Here is a 23,384-nt window from a genome sequence, read left to right as displayed (position 1 = left end):
AAGCCATTGGATCAGTTAATACAGAGGAGAAATCAGAAAGTAAATTTGATGACAGAGAAAAGAGGAATCTTAATGTTACCTGCACCACTAATTCCACAGACCACTATATTCTATTGTTCTGATTTACTACCTTGTTGTCACCAACTATAGAGAGCGTTTCGTAGAAGAAAATTATAATTCATCATCCGTTTACTACAGAAATGAGAAGAAAAATGCTGGGACACTATGTGAAGCTATTTCTTTTTGAACAAAAGAACTGTGAATACCTGAGTAAATATACTAGAACTGTTTCCAACCAGTACACTATGCATCAGACTACATACATGTTCCATGTCTCAGAGAGATTAATAAACTTCCAAGTGACCCAAAAGCAATGAGTTTTTTAAAAGAAATACATGATGTATAGTATTTTAATCTAACTTCTGAAAAGAAGGACAAGAGGTAAATTACCAAAGTGGAGAAGACTGTCTCTAATGATTTACTTTTTTAAATAATAATTTTAAAATGATATTTTATTATTATTAATTGTTAATATGTATTGAGTGTTTACTGGGTGCCAGGCACTATACTAAGTCTTTTGCTTATGTTTTTTTCTTAAGCACCACAAAAACCCTACGAAGCTTAGAAAAGTCAAGTGTCTTGGCCAAGTTCACAAGGCCAGTTTAGTATATGCGAGCCAGATTTGAACTTGAGCCTGTCTGACTTTACAGGCCATACTCTCACTCATCAGACATCCCTCTTTTCCCATCAACTTGTCTTGACAGCCTTTCCTCTTCGTATGAAATTTTAAGTATGAAAATCTTTTAGAGAAGGTATTTATTAAAAACTCATAAGCTAAGTAAAAATGCATCTTAATCATAATTTGACTGCAAGTAAATTACTAGTAGTGCTACAAATGCTAAAATAACCTTGACCCTAAAAATAGATATGCAGATTAAATCATAATATGCTGAGTGAATGCTCTATAATGGTACAAACAAATATTAGAGAAAACTCAGAGGTGTGTCGACTTAATTTATTACAGAATATTGTTTTGACAGGAAAGTCAACCAAATCACACTAATATCAAGCACAATTACTAAAATTTACAGACTTTTTGTTTAGATGTTAAGAAGTTTCTGGAGCTAGAGGACAGAATAACAGGCATATATATATATATATATATTTTTTCTGAACTCATCATCGCTTCATATTCAAAATTTCCTCAAATCTTTTCATCTTTAATGCAGCAAAATTTAATATCCTTGGAAAACAGCATAATATATAAAGATCTAACATTTTCCTTTCTTCTATGTTCATGCTTACTTCGCATAAAGGCCTCTTGAATTGAATATGTGTTTATTTGTACACCGATTTATCACTGGATATGATTCTAAATTCCTCCACTGAGTGATTTTTAGGCTACGCTGTATTATTTCATTTTTATATACTGTTTCAAATATGCACATGAACACACACACACACACACACACGCACACACGCCCCACACCATTTTATCTTTTTAAAACAAAATTCCAAGACTTCAGCATCACTGTTTAGACTTAGTGTAAGACTAAACTCACTTGTCCTCATGGTCATAAAATCCCTATAAACAGATTTTTAGTTTTGGTAACACTTTTAGTCAACATGATCCATGACAGAAAAGTGTTTTTGTCCTTGAGAAAAACACATAGAATCAATTTAAAATAAAAATTTTAAGTTAAAAACTACTTCAAAATGTAAGCCAATGCCCTTAAGAATATAATGGAGACACTAGAGTGATCCAACTTGAAGCAACATATCAATTTTCACAAGCCATGTGCACTAGATTACATAAGTCTATGTTTTCAATCTTTTTAATATTAAAAATTTTAGCAGTCTTAAAGTAGGAACACACTAAATGTGACCTATATAAAATAGCTTAATTAAAACACCTACATAGCATCTAAAGGACATGCCCTCCAAAAAGTGATCTAATGACTGTGTGTGTGTGTGTGTGTGTGTGTGTGTGTGTTTGCTCCTGTATTTTTTTTTTTTATTATACTTTAAGTTCTAGGGTACATGTGCACAACGTGCAGGTTTGTTACATATGTATACTTGTGCCATGTTGGTGTGCTGCACCCATCAACTCGTCAGCACCCATCAACTCATCATTTACATCAGTTATAACTCCCAATGCCATCTTTCCCCTCTCCCTGCTCCCCATAATAGGCCCCAATGTGTGATGTTCCCCTTCCCATGTCCAAGTGTTCTCATTGTTCAATTCCCACCTATGAGTGAGAACATGCAGGGTTTGGTTTTCTGTTCTTGCGAAAGTTTGCTGAGAATGGTGGTTTTCAGCTGCACCAATGTCCCTACAAAGGACACGAACTCATCCTTTTTTATGGCTGCATAGTATTCCATGGTGTATATGTACCACATTTTCTTAATCCAGTCTGTCACTATTCACAATAGCAAAGACTTGGAATCAACCCATCTAATGATTTTTATATCAATGTTAGCAGTACACTAACAAATACTTTGGTGGAGAATGCCTTTATATATTAAATAAGGTAGGGGGTAGGTGAAGGTACTTAACTACTTAGAGAAAACTATACAACCAAATATCTGCAATAATTTATTAATGTCTCTATCATATTTTAATTCTTCCTAAACTACATGAGCAATGACTTCAATTGTCTGTTGCACTTCATATGTGCAAACATTATCAAACATTACTAAAATCATAGATAGAAGCTACTGTGCTGAATCTTCACTGATAGAAAAAAAGACCTGATGAGATTAGTTGTGGCCAGGTGCAGTGGTGCACACCTGGAATCCCAGCACTTTGGGAGGGAGAGGCAAGTGGATCACTTGAGCCAAGTGATCCAGGCTGGGCAACATGTAAAACCTCATCTCTACTAAAAACACAAAAATCAGCCAGGTGTGCTGATGTGTGCCTATAGTCCCAGCTACTTGGGAGGCTAAGCCCAGGAGTGGGGGTTGAGGCTGTAGTGAGATGTGAAGGTGCCACTGCACTCCAGCCTGGGTGACAGAGTGAGACCCTGACTCAAAAACAAAAAACAACAACAAAAAAGATTGGTCGTATAAGATATTCAACTATTTCATGACCTATCCATTTAGACTGGAGTATATGGTTAAATATTATTCTGCTTGTCCAGTGCAAAACAAATGAACTGATGTAGCTACCTAATTTGTTTTATGTATGTAGACAGCCTTGTACTGTACCCTAGTTCCTGTATTACTTAAAAGTGACAATATATTCTTAGTGGAGTCAAACAGATTTGGGAAGAGCAAATAACATTTTTGCATAAAGTACTTAATAACTAGTGCATAATAAATATTTATTTAATATTTGGAGATTATTTAATACAAATTACACTACAATATATGTAAACATTCTTTATGAACAATACTGGGAAGGTGTGGAAAATAGGTAAAGAAAAATATGTGAAATAGTAATGGAAATTAAGAGGGTACACGTGTAGGTGTGTGACAATAAAGAAAAGGCACCACTATTTATCAAAGTATGAACTGCATTGAGCTTTCTCTCAAATTCTATGAACACATCAAATCAATATGAAATGAAACACAGTAAAATATCTAGTGTTCTACATATTACAGTTACTACATTCTATAGTTTAACTTTTATTTTCTAGGGATGAAATTTTTTACATTTTTTTAAACTTAAAAGCCTTGCGTTTTCGTTAGTCAAAGGAGTATTTAGTAATATTTCAGTAGGTGGCACCATAGCACTAAAAATCTGTAAATTATCTAAGAGCTCTTTTTCCCATTATAATCCTGTTGTGAATCACCAATGGAATTGACTAGATACATTAAACAGATGAAAATGTAGATAACAGAACATTTGATCTTCAAAGCTGTGTTATTCTAACACATGTATTGTTACTGAATTTACCTTTCCCAATATGTTTCTTTTACAACTCAAAATGTTTAAATGATGACAAATCAAAGTTACCTTGAAGTCACACCCCTAAGTCCCCGATCAGAGATTTCAGCAAAAACTAGGAATCAATTTGAGTGAAAACGGCATTTCAAAAGACATACTTGGGCTTTAAATACCACCCGTTCTCCCTCCCCCCTAAAAAAAAAAATGGGATGCTATTTCCAAGGGAATTTAAACCTGTCTAGTTCTGCAAATCTGGGAAAAGTACAAGGGCAGAAGGGTAAAATAGAATAGATGAAATAAATACTTATTCTCAGCATCTGCCCTAAAATGAATGATAGCATGTTTTGAAGGTTGAGAATGCATACTTGACCTCCATAAACATAAAGGCTGTACAAAAGTGGAAAAAAGCAAATCAAGACAAAAAATAAGGGTCAGCTGAAACAGATATGTATGGCTTTCCTTTCTTAGCAATGCATGATAATAATAAAGTATACAATAAAAATAAGAGAATTACACTTTTCTTTATGCTGGAAATCTTCTATGTGATCCACAGACAATAACTCTAACAAATCATATTAAATTATCAAGTATTTATGGAGTAAGCACTCTGGGCAGTGACAAACCAGGGGTTAGGATTTCAGAAAACCACAGGAAACAGTCTTTTCTACCCTCCATTAGCTTAATCAGTCAATACAATAATGATAGCAACAGTTTACTGAAATGTTATGTAGCAGACATTATGCACACCTCTTTTATATATATATATATATATATATATATTTTTTTTTTTTTTTTTCCTTTAAACATCCCAGCAAGTCAATGAGTTAGCATTATTTATCCTTTTTTATAGGGAATGAAACTGGGACCTAAAAGAGTTAAGTAAATGTAAGTAAATTGCTCACAGGCACACACGAGGAAAGTGTTAGATTTGATGTAGTGTCTATTTAATGATTTTCTTATTCTTTATGTGGACTTTATGTTAAAATATTGCATATATTAATATTATGTTTGGAATCTCGTGAGTAAAGCACTTTCTGCTTATCATCAGAAAATAATTCCAAAGATTTCTACTCAGACAGAAGCAAAGGATTTTAGTGATTATTGACACACATTTCATTCGATAGGAAACTAAGACTCAGTGAGTTTAGTGCCTTTCTGATTTCATTCAATCCAGTTAAGGCACGTGAATTTATGAACTCCACCAATGTCCAGAGAATTTCAACATCCCTTTATTGAGGCCTTAAATACAAACGGACATCCAAGAAACACTAGACCAAAGCCTCTAATAAGAAATAAAGATGGAGCTCAAATAAACAAAAGAAGGACTTGGGAGAATGAGGCAATGCAAGGAGCAAAAGAAAGGATAACCAACTACAATTCATATTTTCAGAAATGATAAAACATTGCATCCCTGAACAAAGAGCAAGAGGTTATAAAAAGCAACATTTCAAGATCAAGAGAAGAAGTCAACAGATACTGGCAAAAATCTTTTTTTTTTTTTTAAAGAAACAGAACAACAATAAAAGATAACATTTAAAAATCACAAAATATCAAGAGAGGGGTGGGAGCAAAAGACTGTTCTTATTTACTCTAGGCCTTACAGTACTATTTAAACTTTCAAATTATAGACACACATTTTAAATAATAATGCAAATAATAAATAAAAATATCATTATGTAAAGCAGAATTGAGGATAAAGATGGCAAATTTTGGGGTCATGAGAGGAATAAAATCAAATAATTAAAAAAATTTAAAGATAGCAATCATATCTAGTTGTCTCCCAATGAATTATGGTGTCCAATATTTAAAATAATATTTTTTGCTTGTGAATACATATGAGTTTGCAAACACACACCTCTAAAACTAGGAATGCATTTGTAGGTATTTTATACCTGACCTAAAACATCATGTTATATATTGCAGGCATGTTGATTAACAAAACAATTAATGACAAAAAATTAATAAAGGCTGCTAGATAACCATCTAAGAACAATCAGTTACACTGCTTTTTTTCTGTCTTAAAATATTTATCTACAAGTCAGGGGGAAAATGATTATCACTTCCTGTGTAATGATGGTCAAATTGAAGTCTTTGATTTAGATATGTGTGCCTTTAAATGTCCCATAGTCAAATCTGTTTCAGAAGTAATTCACGCTACATACCCTTTGGAGATATTTATAAAGTGTGTTAATATATTAAAAGCATAGAAAAATTATGTCACTTCGTTTAGCTCAAGATCTCCTAAAAGTATTTGCCACAAACTCATTTTTTCCCATGGACATACTATAGGACACTTGTACGATGTAACTGCAATGTTTCTGAGAACATAGTTTACAAAATTGTGGCTTGTTATCAGTTATGTATATTTGTGTGTGTATAACCAGTATTATTATCCTGAGTAATCCTTTATTTGTATTGATCCTGACTGGGCATATTTAAATATGATTAAAAGGTGTATATTTCTGGGCTCCAACTCTGGAAAATCTGATTTAGTATATTTGTGGGGTAGCGTGATCTGTGCACTGATACTTTCTTAAAGCTCTGATGGTGATTGTGATGGAAACAAGGGTTAAGAACAACTGAGAAAGATGCTTCCTTATCCATATTTTCTTTTTAAACATTTTCCAGAATAGGTTTATTCCCATATTAATTGTATTTTTGCTTCTTATGAAAATGTATGTTTTCATTTACCTAAATCCAGGGATATATACCTGATTTATACAATATACTTCAGATAGCAAAAACCATTTAATTATATTAATGTCTTAGTAAGTATACATTTTTGTAGCTCTTTGCTTCCTCTAGGATCGGTTGTGAACATCGTTAAAGTACAAAGAATCATCAAAAGATGTTTGCATAGGTGGTCAAATATTTTATTAGTGTATTTAGTGCTATCAACAGCGTTTACTATTTAATAAGCAGCTACTATGTGGATGACATTGTCTTAAATACTGTTACATATTATTTTATCTAATCATTGTAGAAATCCTACAAAGTAGATGGTATTCTCTTCTTTTCACAGACGAAAGTTCAAAATCATAAATATGTGTATGCAAGGCTAAAGAACTTGTAGCAAAATGAGTCTAGATTTAAATGCAGATCTGTCTGACTCTAAAAACCCCCATGCTTGTTCAACTACATTGCGCTATAAGGAAAAAATATTTAATGCTAAATCCAGTATTTGTGCTAAAGAACTATTAGGGACTCAAAAATGAGTAAATATTATGTATAATCATCAAAATGGGATTCAGAGTACCACACATTAAAATTTATTGTTAAAAAGTGCAAATTGCTGGACAATGACTACAAAAGGGGTAGATTCTTATATTTCAGAAAAACAGGAGAGGAAAAGTGAATAGGCCTACAGCTGACAAAAATGGTAGAATGAACTTGTCTGTCCTTCAGTATTTTTACCCAAATCTGTAAGGAAAGAAGAACAGAACATGCTAAAAAAAGTCATGATTTTATTATGTCTGTGCTTTGAAACAAAGCAAAACAAACAAAAGCTTTTGCCAATCAACCTACACCTTGTAAAAGAAGTGGGGTGAGGGAAAGAATAGGTGAATGAAGCTCCCCATAGAAAATAAACAGTGCTAAGACAGTGAGTGTCTGTGAATTTAATCTAGTTCTGTAGAAACGTGTTTACAGCACCAACCACAACCCTTTCTAAATGAGCCAGGAGAGAAATTAAAATTGTACTTTTTTGTGAACTAACTACAATATAATAAAAAATTCACAGAAAATAAATGTTAGATTATAGGGAGTGCACCTAATAGAAACTAATCTCCCATCTCACAAACAGAATCAAATGTCCGCTGAGGCTGCACAAAAGCCTTCCACTCCTAAAAGCCGAGAATAATAAAAGCAAAGGCTGATAAATGCACTGCTTATTTTTTCTTATTTCCCTTTAATGAAAACTCTGAACAGAAACACTTGGTTTACTTTCAAAATCATTAAAGGAACCCAGGCATAATGGGAAAAGCTACACTTTCAAATAGAAGAGGTTTTCAATGTGTTGTTCTCATAAGACTGCTGTTTGCACAGCTAAAAGCTAACAGCAGTGTCTTTACTGCTCTTGTGGTTTCTTCTCTTCGGTGTACTTCTGTTTTTCTTATTCTGAGTCTTTATAGGAAAGGAAGAGGCGCAGCTCATGCGGTTAAGCACACAGGCGCTACCAAATGGTGCAATACGTTGCCATAGCACCAGCATAATCAGCCCTATCTCGGGGTTAAAACCACAACTTCTCTAGTTGACGTTGAGCTGCCTGACTATACATTTAACTGCTACAAAATGCTGAATTTCCAGATTGATTTGTGTTTGCTTCAATAGAAATGTATTTCAAAAGTAAGGTTAGTTTTATTATGCGTTTTATTTCAGAAGCACTTCATTTTGAAAAGCACTCACGAATGCTATTTTGATGACAAAAATAAGTTAAACCCAATCTTATATTTAAAAACATAAAAAGTCACCGTTGATTTGGCCAGCAATTAAACTTTATTAATTCATTACATTATGAAACTTGGAGAAAATAGATCACAAAGAAAAAAGTAAGACAAAATGTTTATTTGTAAACAGAACTCACATTCCTTTACCACTAGATAATGAAATGATAAAATATAGTCTAGGCAAGGATATTTCCTATTTGTTCAGAGACATTATCATCACATATGAAATACAACCCTACCAGTGGGAAACATGGCATTGCACGCTTTGCAAGCAAATGCACTGCGCTAAGTTGAACAGCTTCCTAGATACACACTTGATAGTCTCATGAAAGACAATGCCTGAAAAAAAAGACATGTGTAGAAACATTTTGCTGCCTTGTCACATTCCCTGATACCCTGCAGCCCTAGTTGGTAACCATTTTCCATGCTGTGTATTCCTACCAGTTGTCTTATGTTCTGACTAAATAATTATTTCATAAGATAGAAAATATTAAAATAATATATTAACATTCATTAATAATAAATCCTGAAAAGGATAATGAGATCCTTTTCATTTAACTTCTTTGGGAAAATTCATATTGGGCCAGCTCTTCATCCCTTTATACATCAGAAAGTGGTTTCTCGATCTTTAGTAAACAAGGAACATTTACCGAATACCTACTATTTGATACGTTATCATATATAATCCTCCTAATATTTCTATGTGATAAGCATTATTATTCTTGTTTTATAAAGGACAAAAGGAAGACACAGCTGGTTTAAATATATTGCTTTGAATATAGAGTAACAGTGCAAAAACTCAATCCCAGGTCTACTAGAATCCAAAGCTCCTGCATTTCCTCCTAACTCCATAATGCTGCCTCCTGGGAATAGAGGATTCAGAGCATCCATTTCACATCATTCTCCTGAATTTCGGTACATAGTCCTTGAATTCCTAGTATCTGTGGTCTGTGGCTTCCTCTTACTTTCCATTGCCTTTACCCTGGTCCAGGTACTTATCATGTCCTATTTCAATAATGTTTATACTCAGTTTCTAAACTGACGACTTCCTCCATCCCTTCCCCATGCATGCTAGATACTGCCACATTGATCTACTTGTAAAATGCACTGATGTGTGTCCCTTTCCTGTTAAAATATTTTAGTAGATTCCAAACTCTTTACTATTCACTTTACATCAATTCCTCTGAACTTTATATAACTTTACATCATTCCTCTTCAGTTCAAAGGAGACTGTTGTATCTTTTTTTTCTTCTTCTTCTTCTTCTATGAGAGAGTTTGCTCTGTGGCCCAGGCTGGAGTGCCGTGGCACTATCTCAGTTCACTGCAACCTCCACCTCCCGGGTTCAAGCGGTTCTCCTGCCTCAGCCTCCTGAGTAGATGATGGGATTACAAGCATGCAGCACCACACCTGGCTAATATTTGTATTTTTAGTAGAGACGGGACTTCACCATGTTGTCCAGAATGGTCTCGAACTCCTGACCTCAAGTAATCCGCCCGCCTCGGCCTCCCAATGTTGTGGCTATTAAACAAGACAGTTTGTGAAGCTTTTAGTAATATTTTTTAAATAATATAAATGAACCCCGGCTTCCCTGGCTAGTTTTCAGAGGCTGCCGAGTCGCCGTTGCGCCTGCTCCTGGCCTAGTAGAACGCCCAGCTGCGCGCTCCGCTCTTGCGCAGCCATGCCAGGGGGACCTCAGCAAGCGATTCAGTCCCTTGAGCCTGCAGGAAGGGGACGGGCAGCCGCAGCACTCGCTGCCTGTCACCTACGCCAGGGCGGCGGTGGACGAGCTGGGCAAAGTGCTGACGCCCACCTAGGTTAACAGACCCTCCAGCATTTCATGGGATGATCTTGATTAAAGGAAACTCTACACCTTCGTCCTAACAGAAACCGATGCTCCCGGCAGGAAAGAGCCCCAGTACACAGAATGGCGTCATTTCCTGGTGGTCAACATGAAGGGCAATGACATCAGCAGTGGCACAGTCCTCTCCATTACGTGGGCTCGGGGCCTCCGGAGGGCACAGGCCTCCACCGCTATGCCTGCCTGGTTTACAAGCGGGACAGGCTGCTGAAATGTGACCAGCCCATCCTCAGCAATGGATCTGGAGACCACGGTGGCAAATTCAAAACGGCATCCTTCGGTCAAAAGTACGAGCTCTGCCGGGCGTGGTGGCTCACTCCTGTAATCCCAGCACTTTGGGAGGCTTAGGCCGGTGGATCACGAGGTCAGTAAATCAAGATCATGCTGGCCAACGTGGTGAAACCCCGTCTCTACTAAAAATACAAAAAAAAAAAAAAAAAAAAAAAGCTGGGTGTGGTGGCGCCAGCCTGTAGTCCCAGCTACTCGGGAGAATGAGGCAGGAGAATGGCTTGAACCCGGGTGGCAGAGGTTGCAGTGAGGCGAGATCGGGCCACTGCACTCTAGCCTGGCGACAAAGCAAGACTCAGTCTCAAAAACAACAACAACAACGACGAGCTCAGGGCCCCAGTGGCCAACAAGCATTACCAGGCTGAGTGGGATGACTTTGTGCCCAAACTGCACTGCACGAGCAGCTGTCTGGGAAATAGGGGGCAGCTCAGGGACCTGAACTGTCCCAGAGGCCCCAAGCCGTGTTCTCCAGTTCAGTGTTGCATGTATAATAGATTTCTCCTCTTCCGGCTCTCCTTTGCACAGGCAAGACATGAGCAGTCAGATGGTTTAGGGTAACTTCTTCTGCTACCTGGCCTTTATAATTCTAGTCACTCACTCACTCTGGTGTATGTTTTGATCAAAGTGGAACTCTATTTTGAGGAATATTTTGGTACTGTGATGGGGTCATCAAATTAATATGAAAATAGCAATGCAGAGTTTAAAGAAGAAAAAGCTGGGGGAAAAAAGACCAAGCCTACAGTAATAGAGCAAAGCATCAAAGAATCTTTAAGGGAGGTTACTCACGCGCCACCCCCCCCCCCCCAAAAAAAAAATAAAGGAAAAAGGATTGGTTGCCTCTCTGCCTTTGTGATCCTGAGACCAGAATTGTACTCAGCGTGTTTTTATGGTGCTGTCGCTGACCTAGAAAACCAGAGGCTGACTGGCATGGAGGCTAAACCCCAACACGGTGCATCTCAGATGCCTTAATAGGCGTCAGTATCTTGCTCTGGACCCTTTAAAAAGCAATCCTGGAAAAAGCATTAGGGAGAGTGGCTTTGCTGTTGTTGGGGCATGGCCATCTAGACTGGCAGCAGTACTCATTGACAGCTTATTAGGAATCCTTACAACTGTAGTTGTTAAATTGATAGCTCTTCATTGGGGGTAAGAAAAGCTGATCTGGAGTTGTTGAATGTTGGGTTAATTCTGCTGTTTGCTTATAATTGAATAAAAATAGAAATGTTGAGTGAACAAGATCAAAAAGTTCTATAAATGGTAGTAATTACTGTTATTGTTACCACCATCTAGATTATCACCTTCAGGCATTTTGACTTTTTAATTTGATTTGTCCTTCTTAAAGGCACTGGTGAAATCAGCATCTCTTGTATCCTACACAGTAGTTAGTTTATAGAAGGACAATAAACATTTTTGGATTTACTCTTAGTATAGTTTGTGCCTATGGTTCCACAGTAAAAATACTTTGAGCAATATAATTTTGAAACTCACTGTAAGATATGTGTAATTCCTCATTTCATAAGATGGTATTGCATTTCCTCTTGGCATTTTCATGTGCTTTTGAATTTTCATATGTATCTACATTTATGTTCATGCAATAAAGAACAAAATGTAAAACTGTACCTGGAAATATACATCCCTATGTGGAAATAAAGAGCTGGACTTTATATTGTCCTCGGAATGACATAGTTTTGAATCCTAGCTCAGCCAACTAAGGTCTTATACAGGTTAAGTGATATTTGTGAGGTTTAGTCTCCTTGTTTTTAGAGCCATAATCATAAAATCTAGTTTATATATGAGTTGATATGAGGATTAGATAAAGCAATAAATGCAGGAGGCTTTTGCTTGTGCATAGCTGAGAAAAATTTGAATCCACACAGTATTGTTTAAATTTAATCATTTTGGTCATACTGTAGCCACATTACAATGTGAAAGTGCAATCGTTTCCTACTTTCTATGGAAGCAGGGAGGAAGAATGCCTACCCTATTCTTAGGATAATAATGGAAGACTCCCCCAAAATAAGTAATGTTTAAGTTAAGAAGGATATGTTTGAGTGAGGTAGGAAAGGAAAATGATGAGTCTTTTAGAAAAAAAATAGCAATGTGGCCCAACGTTGAGATTCTAGTACATTTCAGAAAGTAAAAGTTGTTCTTCCTGGCTGAAAAGCAAGATGTAAGGTAGAAGTGTGCTAGAAATCTTTCTGGAAAATAAATGTGATGCTGATAATGAAGGCCCTCTCTTATAAACTGAGAATTTTTAACATTATCCTCAGGTGACAGGAATTATTATAGAGCTGTCAGTAGGTGATTAATCCCATTTGTGGAATGCAGAGCGGAACTTAGGAATGCAAGGTTGGAGATGAGGCCATGTATCAGCAGGTTGTAAAATGCTTTTAGAATTTAAAATGGACAGCAGGACCACAGGTAATGTTGGATAAATGTTCATTACAGTTAACACCAGTCTATCCTTCTGCTTTTTTCACTCAGTGACCACCAATGGTAGTAATTTTCAAAAGAGATTCAGAAATCCAGTTATAGATAAAACTAAGAGGTTATGCAGGCTGAGCCACCCATTCTTTTAATTGGGACACAAAATCTTATTTTATTGTTAATTATGAATAGGGTAAGAATCTAAATATGCCTACCCTCTTGACCTTGATTTCTGATTTTTACATAAATATTCTATGATCATGCAACTTGTACTGAGCAAAGAAGAAAAGAAATCTGAGTTATGTTCCCAGATTACAGTATTTAGTGTGCCCATTAACTTGAATACACCTATCTCATTCAATGCTGTATTTTATCATATTCTTTTTGCACTTCCCTTTGTTCCTTGGAGGAATTTAAAGAAATGTTATCAAAAGCAAGGCTTATGAGTGATCAACTCTCAAAAAGATACCAACTCAAAATAAAGATACCAACTCTCAAGATGTGATTTTCCAATGACCTGTCACCTCTGATTCTATCTTTGTGCAAGGCAATGGGAATGACTACTCTCCCTCCCCCCGCGTTCTGAATGCCAGGCCTCACTTCACTGAACAGCTCAGAACAAATCCAGAGCCATGCAAAGTCTCAGGAACCCGGTTTCTTGGCATTCATCCAGAAAAGTACTTCAGAAACCCCTCACTGACTGATACAGATCTACCATCTGTTTCTTAAGTTTAACAATTGTACAGAGAAAGTTTTTCACAGTTGGATGAAAAAAAGGCATGGTCTCTTTCAAGTTTGTATTCAATTTACTATTCCTCCTGTTGATTGGCTGATTCCCAAATGTCAAAAGAACACCTAATGCTTATGTTGAATCTATACTAAACTAGTCACCATTTTAAAACTCAGAATCACGGTTCCTAAAGACCTTGTAATGTCCAGTACTGCCTTGGGCATTCATACAGCGCATTAATACTCCATGTACTGAATTAAATAAAACTGGCTTGACTTAGTTATTAAAACAACAGCAACATTTACAAGCCCTTTAGCAACATTTGAAGAGTGGGTCTAAGTAAAATTATTCATTATTTGTCTGGTTTTCATTTCAAACATTTATTTTACTGATTTTTAATCTTAATGTAAACATTTTAATTCCAGATAGCATCCAGAGCTTCGATCTTGAGGTACAGTCTAAGGTAGGGATGATATTTCGGTCTTTGACACAGTTCTACAATAATGCTTCCAATATTCTCTAGTTATCTTTTTAAATGAAATTAGTAGGTACAACAGAAATTACTTACCCATTCTGAGAATATAGCTCCTGACCTGATAAAGCTAGACGGAAAAAGATGGTTGCCTTTCCTTTATAATGAGAAACTCTTCCAGGGAAAATTGACTCTGTGTTTTCAAATGATCAGTTTATCAGCATACTTTTATAATTCATACCCAATTTATAGAGATATAAAAATAGTTTTATGTCTCACATTGGATGAAATTCAGTTCTTGACACAGTATGTCATTTCATGGCATAAAATAAAGAACACATTTGGGTTGATCATTCTATGGGAAATCTTAGGGAAGGTTTATAGATTTATCACTTTTTGCATTATTTTGTCTCTTTATGATAATTTAATCCAATAAAACCTAGTCAGGTGGAAGATCAAACTAAAATTGGATGGATTCTCATTATTAATGAGATATTATCATTGGCATATGCTTTTTAAAAGAATAAAAGCTAAATATTAGTAATGAAGTAAAGATAAAGCACATTTAATGAGAAAGTTTTGGGGATTTTTTTCTATAATAGATACATTTTATTGTCTATTACCTACCTCAGCAAAACTATATTTTCTTTTAAATTTAGATGTTTGCTTCTCATCAATATTAATTCTAAGTTGAAAGAATATAATTACTATTCTAGTAAAATGTTTAGAACTGAGAAATATACAGTCATTTTTTTCTTTCAAATTCTTAAAATCAGGCCTTTGGATCAAATAAACATTTTAGTTAGGTGAAATTCACATGCTATTTTACTGTCAATAACATCTCAGAGGATCAGAAAACTAACAGAGGCAATGAGCAGTTTCCAAAAGAAAAAAGGCAGAAAACCATCACAAATCCTAGGGGACTAAAGATACATAAGAAATAAATGCAACATGAGGTCCTAGATTGGATGCCATGGCAGGAAAACAACAATATTGGAGAAATGGGCAAAATTCAAGTAAAGGTTATAATTTTGGTTAATAGCATTGTACCAATGGTTACTTCTTAGTTTTAACAAATGTACTCTTGGCAAATGTTAACATTAGAGGAAACCAAATGAAGAGTAAATGGGGACTTTCCTAACTGTCTTTGAAACTTTTCTGTAAATCTAAAATTATTCCCAAATTGAAAGCTTATTTTTAAAAGGTTTGTTTGTAACTAGTTCAGCAAAAGATGAAGCAGAGCATAGCATAGATTCATTTTGTTTCACTTTAAAATTGAGTGTTTTTGTGATTAGGACATTTTCATAGCACATCTTATAAATGTTTGCAATCATAGCCCCAGTTATTATGTTATAATTATATGTTATTATATATGTTATATATATATAAAATATGTATGCCATATATATAACATACTATTGTATATTATGTTATTATTATAGAGTCATAATGCAGATGATGAAGGCTACCATTACTAAAAAGACAGTGTTATCCATCCTGACATTGTAAAATTGTAAATTTTCACAACTGTAAAATTTCACATTTAAAAAATATAATAAAGCTTACCTACCTATCTGCTTAATACTTGAAACTGCTTTATAGAATTGTCATTCACTAGCTGTGAATTTATTGTTAAATGCCTTCATTGGACATGATCTCATGAGTCTTTGTGACTGGACAGCATCCCTCATCTAACTCAAGTGATGAGCATGAGATGCCGCTCCAAGTGTTGTAAAAAGGAGACACGACCTCTAAGCCAAAGAGGCTGTGTCATTCTACTGCGTATGAGGAACAAATGCAACTACAACAAAGGTCTTCATTTTAAGAAGATAAATCTGGATTAAGTCAAAATACATAAAATAATTTGTTTGGAAAACTTTCTGATTGCTGCTTTATGGTGTACAAAATGAACAACAAATGTCTACTAATAAAAGTTTGATTTTATGGTTTTTAGCCTCTAGATACATACATAATTCATCCACATGGGAAAAATCATTACATTAAAACAATTTTGGGAGAGAAGTACATTATTAATACTTTAAAATTTCAATTTCTTAAATTTGGTTTGACTTTCTACAACATACAAGGAAAGTTAAGAAAAAAAAATCAGAAACCAAAAGGCTTATTCTACCGCATTTCTTGGGAAATTGTCTCACTTTGAGAGTATATGATTCTTTAGTCATTAATTACACCTTCTCTATTTTTCTAGAAGATTGTTTTCCATAGTATCACTGGAGGAGCAGTTAAAATGTACTCTTCCATTTTTCTGAATAATAAACTGAGGGTGGAATTATACCTCTGTAATGGAAATAACCAAAACAATATCTTTGAATGTATTGAAAATAAACACTTTCCTCTTCATTTACTCAATAAATATTTTTAAATGACCATTATTTGACTGGGCATGTACACAGCACTTATTATGTATCAAGCATTATACTAGGTTATATATACATATATATATGTGTATATACCATACACATTAGCTTCCTCAATCATTGTAATAATATGAAGTATATATAATTATTACCTCTATTTTAGAGACAAAGAAAGCACAATAAGGCACAATAAATAACTTGTTTGAAATCATTCGGCTTGTGAGTAGCTGAGAAAAATTTGAATCCACACAGTATTTTTTAAATTTAATTATTTTGATCATACTGTAGCCACATTACAATGTGAAAGTACAATCATTTCCTACTTTCTATGGAAGGAGGAAGAATGCTTACCCTATTCTTAGGGTAATAATGGAAGACTCCCCAAAATAAGTAATGTCTAAGTTAAGAAGGATATGTTTGAGTGAGGTAGGAAAGGAAGATGATGAGTGTTTTAGAAAAAAAATAGCAATGTGGCCCAACGTTGAGATTCTAGTACATTTCAGAAAGTAAAAGTTGTTCTTCCTGGCTGAAAAGCAAGATGTAAGGTAGAAGGGTGCTAGAAATCTTTCTGGAAAATAAATGTGATGCTGATAATGAAGGCCCTCTCTTATAAACTGAGAAGTTTTAACATTATCCTCAGGTGACAAGAATTATTATAGAGCCTTCAATAGGTCGTTAATCCCATTTGTGGAATGCACAGTGGAACTTAGGAATGCAAGGCTGGAGATAAGGCTGTGTATTAGCAGACTGCAAAATGCTTTTAGAATACAGTTAAAATGGGGCCATGCACAGTGACTCATGCTTGTAATTCCAGCACTGTGGTAGGACAAGATGGGTAGATCACCTGAGATCAGGAATTCCAGACTAGCCTGGCCAACATGGTGAAACCCCATCTCCACCAAAAATAAAAAATAAAAATTAGCGTGCGCCTGTAAACCCAGCTACTTGGGAGACAGACAGGAGCATCGCTTGAACCCTGGAGGTGGAGGTTGCAGTGAGCCCAGATGGCGCCACTGCACTCCAGTCTGGGTGACAGAGCAAGACTCCATCTCAAACCAAACCAAACCAAACCAAACCAAAAACAACAGTTAAAATGGTTTCAGCTACAACTAATAGAAAAAAAGGAACTCAGAGTAAACACTAAGGAATTTATTGTCTTACAAAACAGAATTAGCTCAATGGTTTGATGATGGTATTGGGACCCAGATTCCTTCCATATGTTTGCTCTGACATCCACAGGGTGTGGGCCAAACTACCCTACTGGTCCCAAAAATACTAGGTGCCACATTCTCATCAAATATGAACCAGAGACGGGAGAGGGGTCTTGTTTCCTTTTGTCTCTTTTTAAGATTGAGGAAAAAGCTTCCCTAAAACTCCTTCACATTTCACTGGTCTTACTTGCAGCACTATCAAAGGGAATGCAGTTACCATACTTCACTTTGACCAGTCTGGATGTAACTTTAGGTTACGGGAAAACAGCAAAACCCAGTGAAATTTTAAGTCATATGGAAAGGCATGGATAACTAAATAATTAAATACAAAATAATTTTAATGAAGGTTTCATTAGCAAGAAAAATGCAGAGATATGAGATGATAACAATCTCAGAGACTACTGCAGAAATGTGAGTGGCCTAAATCAAAGTTGTGGCAATGGAAGCAGAGGTGAATATTTTAAGACATGAAGAATATAGACTTCCTAGCATGTTCTTTGTAAGTCAATGCTGAGTTAAGGGAAAAGGAGAATATGTTCTAGGTTATATTGGCTCAGGCAAGTGTATGGAAGCTGATATAATTCACCAATATAGGAAATATAACAGCAAGGCAAGTTAATGAAAGAAGTTTTTGAGTTCAATAATGTTGAATTTGGGATACCAGTGGGATACTAGTTGGAAATGTCTAGTACATAGTTGGAGAAATGGGTCTTTAATACAAAAAAGACAGCAGAACTGGAGATATAGATGTAGAAGTCACAAATTTATAACAGACAAATTAAGCAATGGGAGTAGGTGATTTCACCCTAAATGATAGCATAGGGTAGAGGAGACAAAGTTCTAGAATGGAATACATACCAACACCAACATGTAACAAGGGAATAGAGAAAGAGGAGCCAGAGGGCTGAGATAAATAAGAGAACTAGAAGGTAGTTTCATGTTTCATGAAAATTGGGGGAGGACAGAATTTTGAAAAGAAGGAAGTTGTCAATAACGTCAAATGCCTCTGAGAGGTGAAGTATAATAAATGCTCTAGCTTGGTCCATTGGGTTTAATTTATTGGAAACAGGGCGGGGGTGCAAGGGAGGTGATACTAGTGTATGCATGGAAGTTGTTTTGGTGGTGTGCTGGGAGAACAAGCCAGAAAGCAGTAAATGTGAACCTGTGAGAGTGTAGACTTGGAGGCTAGAAAAAAATCTTTTAAAAAAATCTTTTAAGAAGTTTGTGAAGCAGCAAAGAGCAATCGAGAATATGAATTAGATAGAGACTTGTAAAGGAAAGTGGGTATTTTTTTTGTTAACTGCACTGCCATTCAAACTTGTCTCAAAATTGTGTCTATGGAAGTTTTGGAGTCTATGGAAGAAATGCTCTAGACTTTGAAAATATAAGGTAAATATTTCTGGGGTATATAATATATTAAATCTCTTAGATGATTTAATTTTTAAAATTTTTTGTGTAAGTTATTAATGTGTCCAAAGCTATTTTGTCTTCCTTTTTCTATGTATTTCTTCAATGGTGTCTTCTTTTATCACAAATCTTTAAACTCAGAACTAATCACATTTCATATTTAGGATGTTGAATATAGTTTTCATATCTAATAAGGTCGTATAACAGTCTTTAATAATTATAAATATTTCATTATGGAGATTTTTGACTTCCAGTGCCTTTCTTTTAAAATGCTAAGAAAAATAAGAAGCAGAAACATTTATATTCAGTATTTCAGGACAAGTCTGTAAAGTAGGCCCTAGTGAAGCTATACCAGGGGTATGTTTCACTCATGACCTATTTAACAAAACGTCTGTATCACTATAAAAACTCCTGAGATAAGTATAGAAGTTAATTCAAAAAAGAAGCTAGTAATACTTATATGCTTCATTTGGCATTAAGAATAGTAATTATTCTTACAGTTCCGTATTAAGGTGCTCACAATAGAAAATAAAATTAGTATTAGTTTTCTTTATTAAGGTCCTTTGGGTGATGCCAAAGAAAACCTGATATAAATTCATTTCCTTTCACAAATGTGATTTTCATAATGATGAGAGTAATAACAGAAGTGGGTAAGAAGATGCCGCATTTTGAAAAAAAAAGATTCCATCGTTCAGTTGACTTTAAAGCCCCAGGACTAAGTAAGCTATTCAGTTAAAATAAAACCTGATTTAAAAAAATTCCCGATTGTATATTTTTGCACAAAAAATACATTGTTCATTTTCTTTGGGGAAAGAAGGGGTCTGGGAGTGGCTGGCAGGAGGTCTGGATTAGATTCTGACTCTGCTGTTAGTAGGAATGGGCAAGTCAGGGATTCACCATGCCATGGATTCCATGTCCGTGGGATTCAGCAGTGAGATATTAGGGAAGCTTAAAACATAGTATAAAAATAAAGTGAAAACTTTAAAAAGTGAAGGGAAATATATATATACACACACATATATATGTGTATATATATTTAAATCTAATAATACATTTTTTTCAAAAGAAGTAAGTAGTTTCATGAGTATATAGCAGATTAGGTAGTATGATGGGCGACACAGTACATGAAAGGAGGCCAGAAAGCATAAAAGGAGGACATAGGGTGCAGGTGGGTACCTGCGGGTAGCAGAAAAGGCTGGCAGACAACAGATGTGAGCATGACCAGTCAGAGATAAAGAGCCTTATGCAGGAATGTGGTGACAGGGTAAACAACACTAAGTATTAGTCATTTTCAAACATACTGTCAAATCTACCACGGTTTGAACTCTGAAAATAAGTGTGTTCATTTTTGTGGTTACTATGCAACCACTTAGATATTTCTTTGTAATTTTTGCCCAATGTGCTAGTTTTGGGTACTATTTCAACCATCTTATTTGCAAAGAAGTCAATCTTTTGAAACTACTACCATTAGACTGAATCACATAAAAGTATTTCTTTTGTAGGCCAGCAATAACCAAATATCATCAATTTCAAATGTTTGAGACTGTATGTTACATTACACCTACTTTATGTGTGCAAATATCTTCAAATTAATTGTACCATAGCTCTCAGGTGGTCTTGTTACTGCCTCCATGGATAGCTGGCAGGTAAAGTGGGGTTTTCTTATGCTCTCTTAATTTCCCTTCAATACATATCTATTCACCTAAAGACTAATTCTTCCACAGGAAGAAATGGATTCCCCAACTCTGAAAGGCTGAAACATTCAGCCATGCCCTTTTGGGATCTGAAATCACCTGTCCTTACACAGAACCTACCTAATTCCTTATCATTCATTCTCACTTCAAACTTGGTCATGTATCTTTTCTATAAACTATGTAATTAGAATTATCAGCACCATTTTATATTAACTTTCCATGTACCCAAGGGTGTTTATGTAAGTTTCTCAGGCCCCCTTACTTACGCTATCTCATATTGTTAATTCCTTGTAGTGGTATGAAAGGTGCTTGGCAAAATTAAAGCACTCAATTTGTATGCAAGTCCATAACACAGACATTTTAATACTTTCTGGTCCTTTGTGTTATGCCCTTCCTTCTCTTCTTGATCTACCTAACTCCTATATTGTCTTCAAAACCCTAATTTAGGTGATATTATTTTTTGCTATCAAGTTACACTGTGCTTATGTTTATATATAACTTAGCTGGGCATGGTGGCATGTGACTATACTCGGGAGGCTGAGGCAGGAGAATCACAGGAACTCAGGAGTTTGAAACCAGCCTGAGCAACATAGTGAGACCCTGTCTCTAAAACAAAACAAAACGAAAAAGACATCGCACCATGATACCACCTTGGATTTGAGTAGCTGGAATGCTCTTCCTCCAAATAGCCATATGGCTGGCTTTCACTGTTTTTGCTGGTTGTCCAATATTTATTTCTGTAAGATCATCCCTGCCACTCTAACAATCATTATTCTACTGTTAGGAGAGTATATTTTAACTCTCACATCTGTATTCAGTTAGCTAAAAGCTAACATTGTAAGCTAAGTTGTGTATACAAGCTAACACATGCAATTTTCTAACAATGCCTCCCTTGCTTTGCAGAAATATGACTGATTGCCTACTTCTTCTCAGTCCTTATCTTTATTACCATCTTCTCTCTTGCTGTGCACCACCTAGAATGCCTGAGACACAGCTACTACCTATTGAAATTCTAGGATTTAAATTCTATCAACTGCATGGAAATTTCTCTGAACATTCCACTTTCACTGATATCTTCTTTTATATTTCCATGACCCGTTATGAATTGACAGTTTGCATATGTGTAGATGTCTTGTCCTACGAATAAAATAAATATGTTTTCAAGGCAGAGACTGTGACTTTCTTTTCTATATTCTTACTAGCATCTAGCTCTGTGCTTTGCAGTTAGCAAGTATTCCATAGCACAGTAAGAATGACTGAATGAATGGATGAGTGCCATCTACTCCTTTATTGTCCATCAATAATGCACCCAAGGCTAAATCCTAGCTTTCCTAACTCACTTGGCCAGACCAGTTGACATTCTTTATTCCCGTCTGAGGCAGGTTGCCTATTTTTTTCAGTCTTTGTACATTGGGAAACTTGTCAGATAAAAGGCCTAATATAGATTCAATCATATAAAATGACTATCAGCTACGGCAACTAGAAGACATGATAAACATTCCAAAGCTATTCATAATCCCATTCTTCCTTGTTAAATGCTACAATAGAGGCTGGAAAACAAGAATAATTTCTTTCTCAGGGACCCCTTCCCACCTCTGACAGCAATGAGTGGTTATATGTTACATTTCTGGCCAATAAGTGTAGACAAAAGCTTCTGGGGAAGGTTTCCATCCCTGAATAAAGAGGCAAAATCTCACTAGGAAAAATATATTACCACTTTGCCCTCCCTTTCTTTTTGCTGGAATGTGGATGAAAGGTGTGGATGTATAGCATCCCAAATGAGATAGGAGATGCTGAGCATGAGGACAAAAGCCTATCGAATGGGGTGTCAGAAAAGAAACATCAAAATATCGTAAGTTGCTTAGAGCATTATTATGTTTCTGTACTAGTCATGGATTTCATTCCTTTAGATCTTTAGTTGTAGAACTCCAATGTATTTGAACCACTAGTGATCACATTTTATTTTGTTTGATAGCTGAATACAAAGCTGGCTGATTCAGTGATCTACAAGGTCATGAGTGAGTTATCTTATACTCATCCTCATTTAAGCAAATTATGTTTAACTTAAAAAGACAAATGAAAATGAATCTATTTTAATAAATATATTATTGGTGGAAATATTCATAGTCTACCTTGAAAGGAGTGTTATGTTAAGATTGTTTTGCTTATAGAGTAATTTATGCCTTTAATTTCTGTGTCTAGTCTTTCTAAGCCAGAATGAAAATCTGTTCATCATGATCTCTGTTATAGCCCTCTGCATATTTGAAGGCTGCTGTTATATCACATCATATATTAAGCTCAGTTAATAGATTAACAGACTCTTTATTTTTACATTTACTATAGTATCTAGACATGGTTAGCAAATGCTTTTATTATTCCCTTATTTTCTTTATAAGATAGATGAGTATTACATATACCAAAGCATCTGCTTTGGAGCCACTATGATCACTAAAAGAATCTTTACATTGTTCCGACCTTCTCCTTCCTACATGTGTGGAAAAAACACATGATTCCAGACATACACATGGTTGTCTAATTCTGTTGTTTAACCCTCTATGAACAGATGTCCGCAATGCTCCCTACACAC

The 23,384-nt window shown here is 35.4% G+C and overlaps 1 protein-coding gene and 1 pseudogene across 4 annotated transcripts in view; one reads left to right on the top strand and one right to left on the bottom strand.

The window, feature by feature from the left end:
• LOC105484676 (protein tyrosine phosphatase receptor type C) overlaps positions 1 to 23,384 on the bottom strand; it is a 123,169-nt gene that overhangs the window by 71,730 nt on the left and 28,055 nt on the right. The gene's annotated exons all lie outside the window — the stretch shown is intronic.
• On the top strand, positions 6,967 to 21,801 carry LOC105484675 (phosphatidylethanolamine-binding protein 1 pseudogene; annotated as a pseudogene).

Source organism: Macaca nemestrina, chromosome 1 (assembly GCF_043159975.1).
Source record: "Macaca nemestrina isolate mMacNem1 chromosome 1, mMacNem.hap1, whole genome shotgun sequence".
Classification (NCBI taxonomy): domain Eukaryota; kingdom Metazoa; phylum Chordata; class Mammalia; order Primates; family Cercopithecidae; genus Macaca; species Macaca nemestrina.
This window is presented reverse-complemented; position numbering and strand designations above follow the sequence as displayed.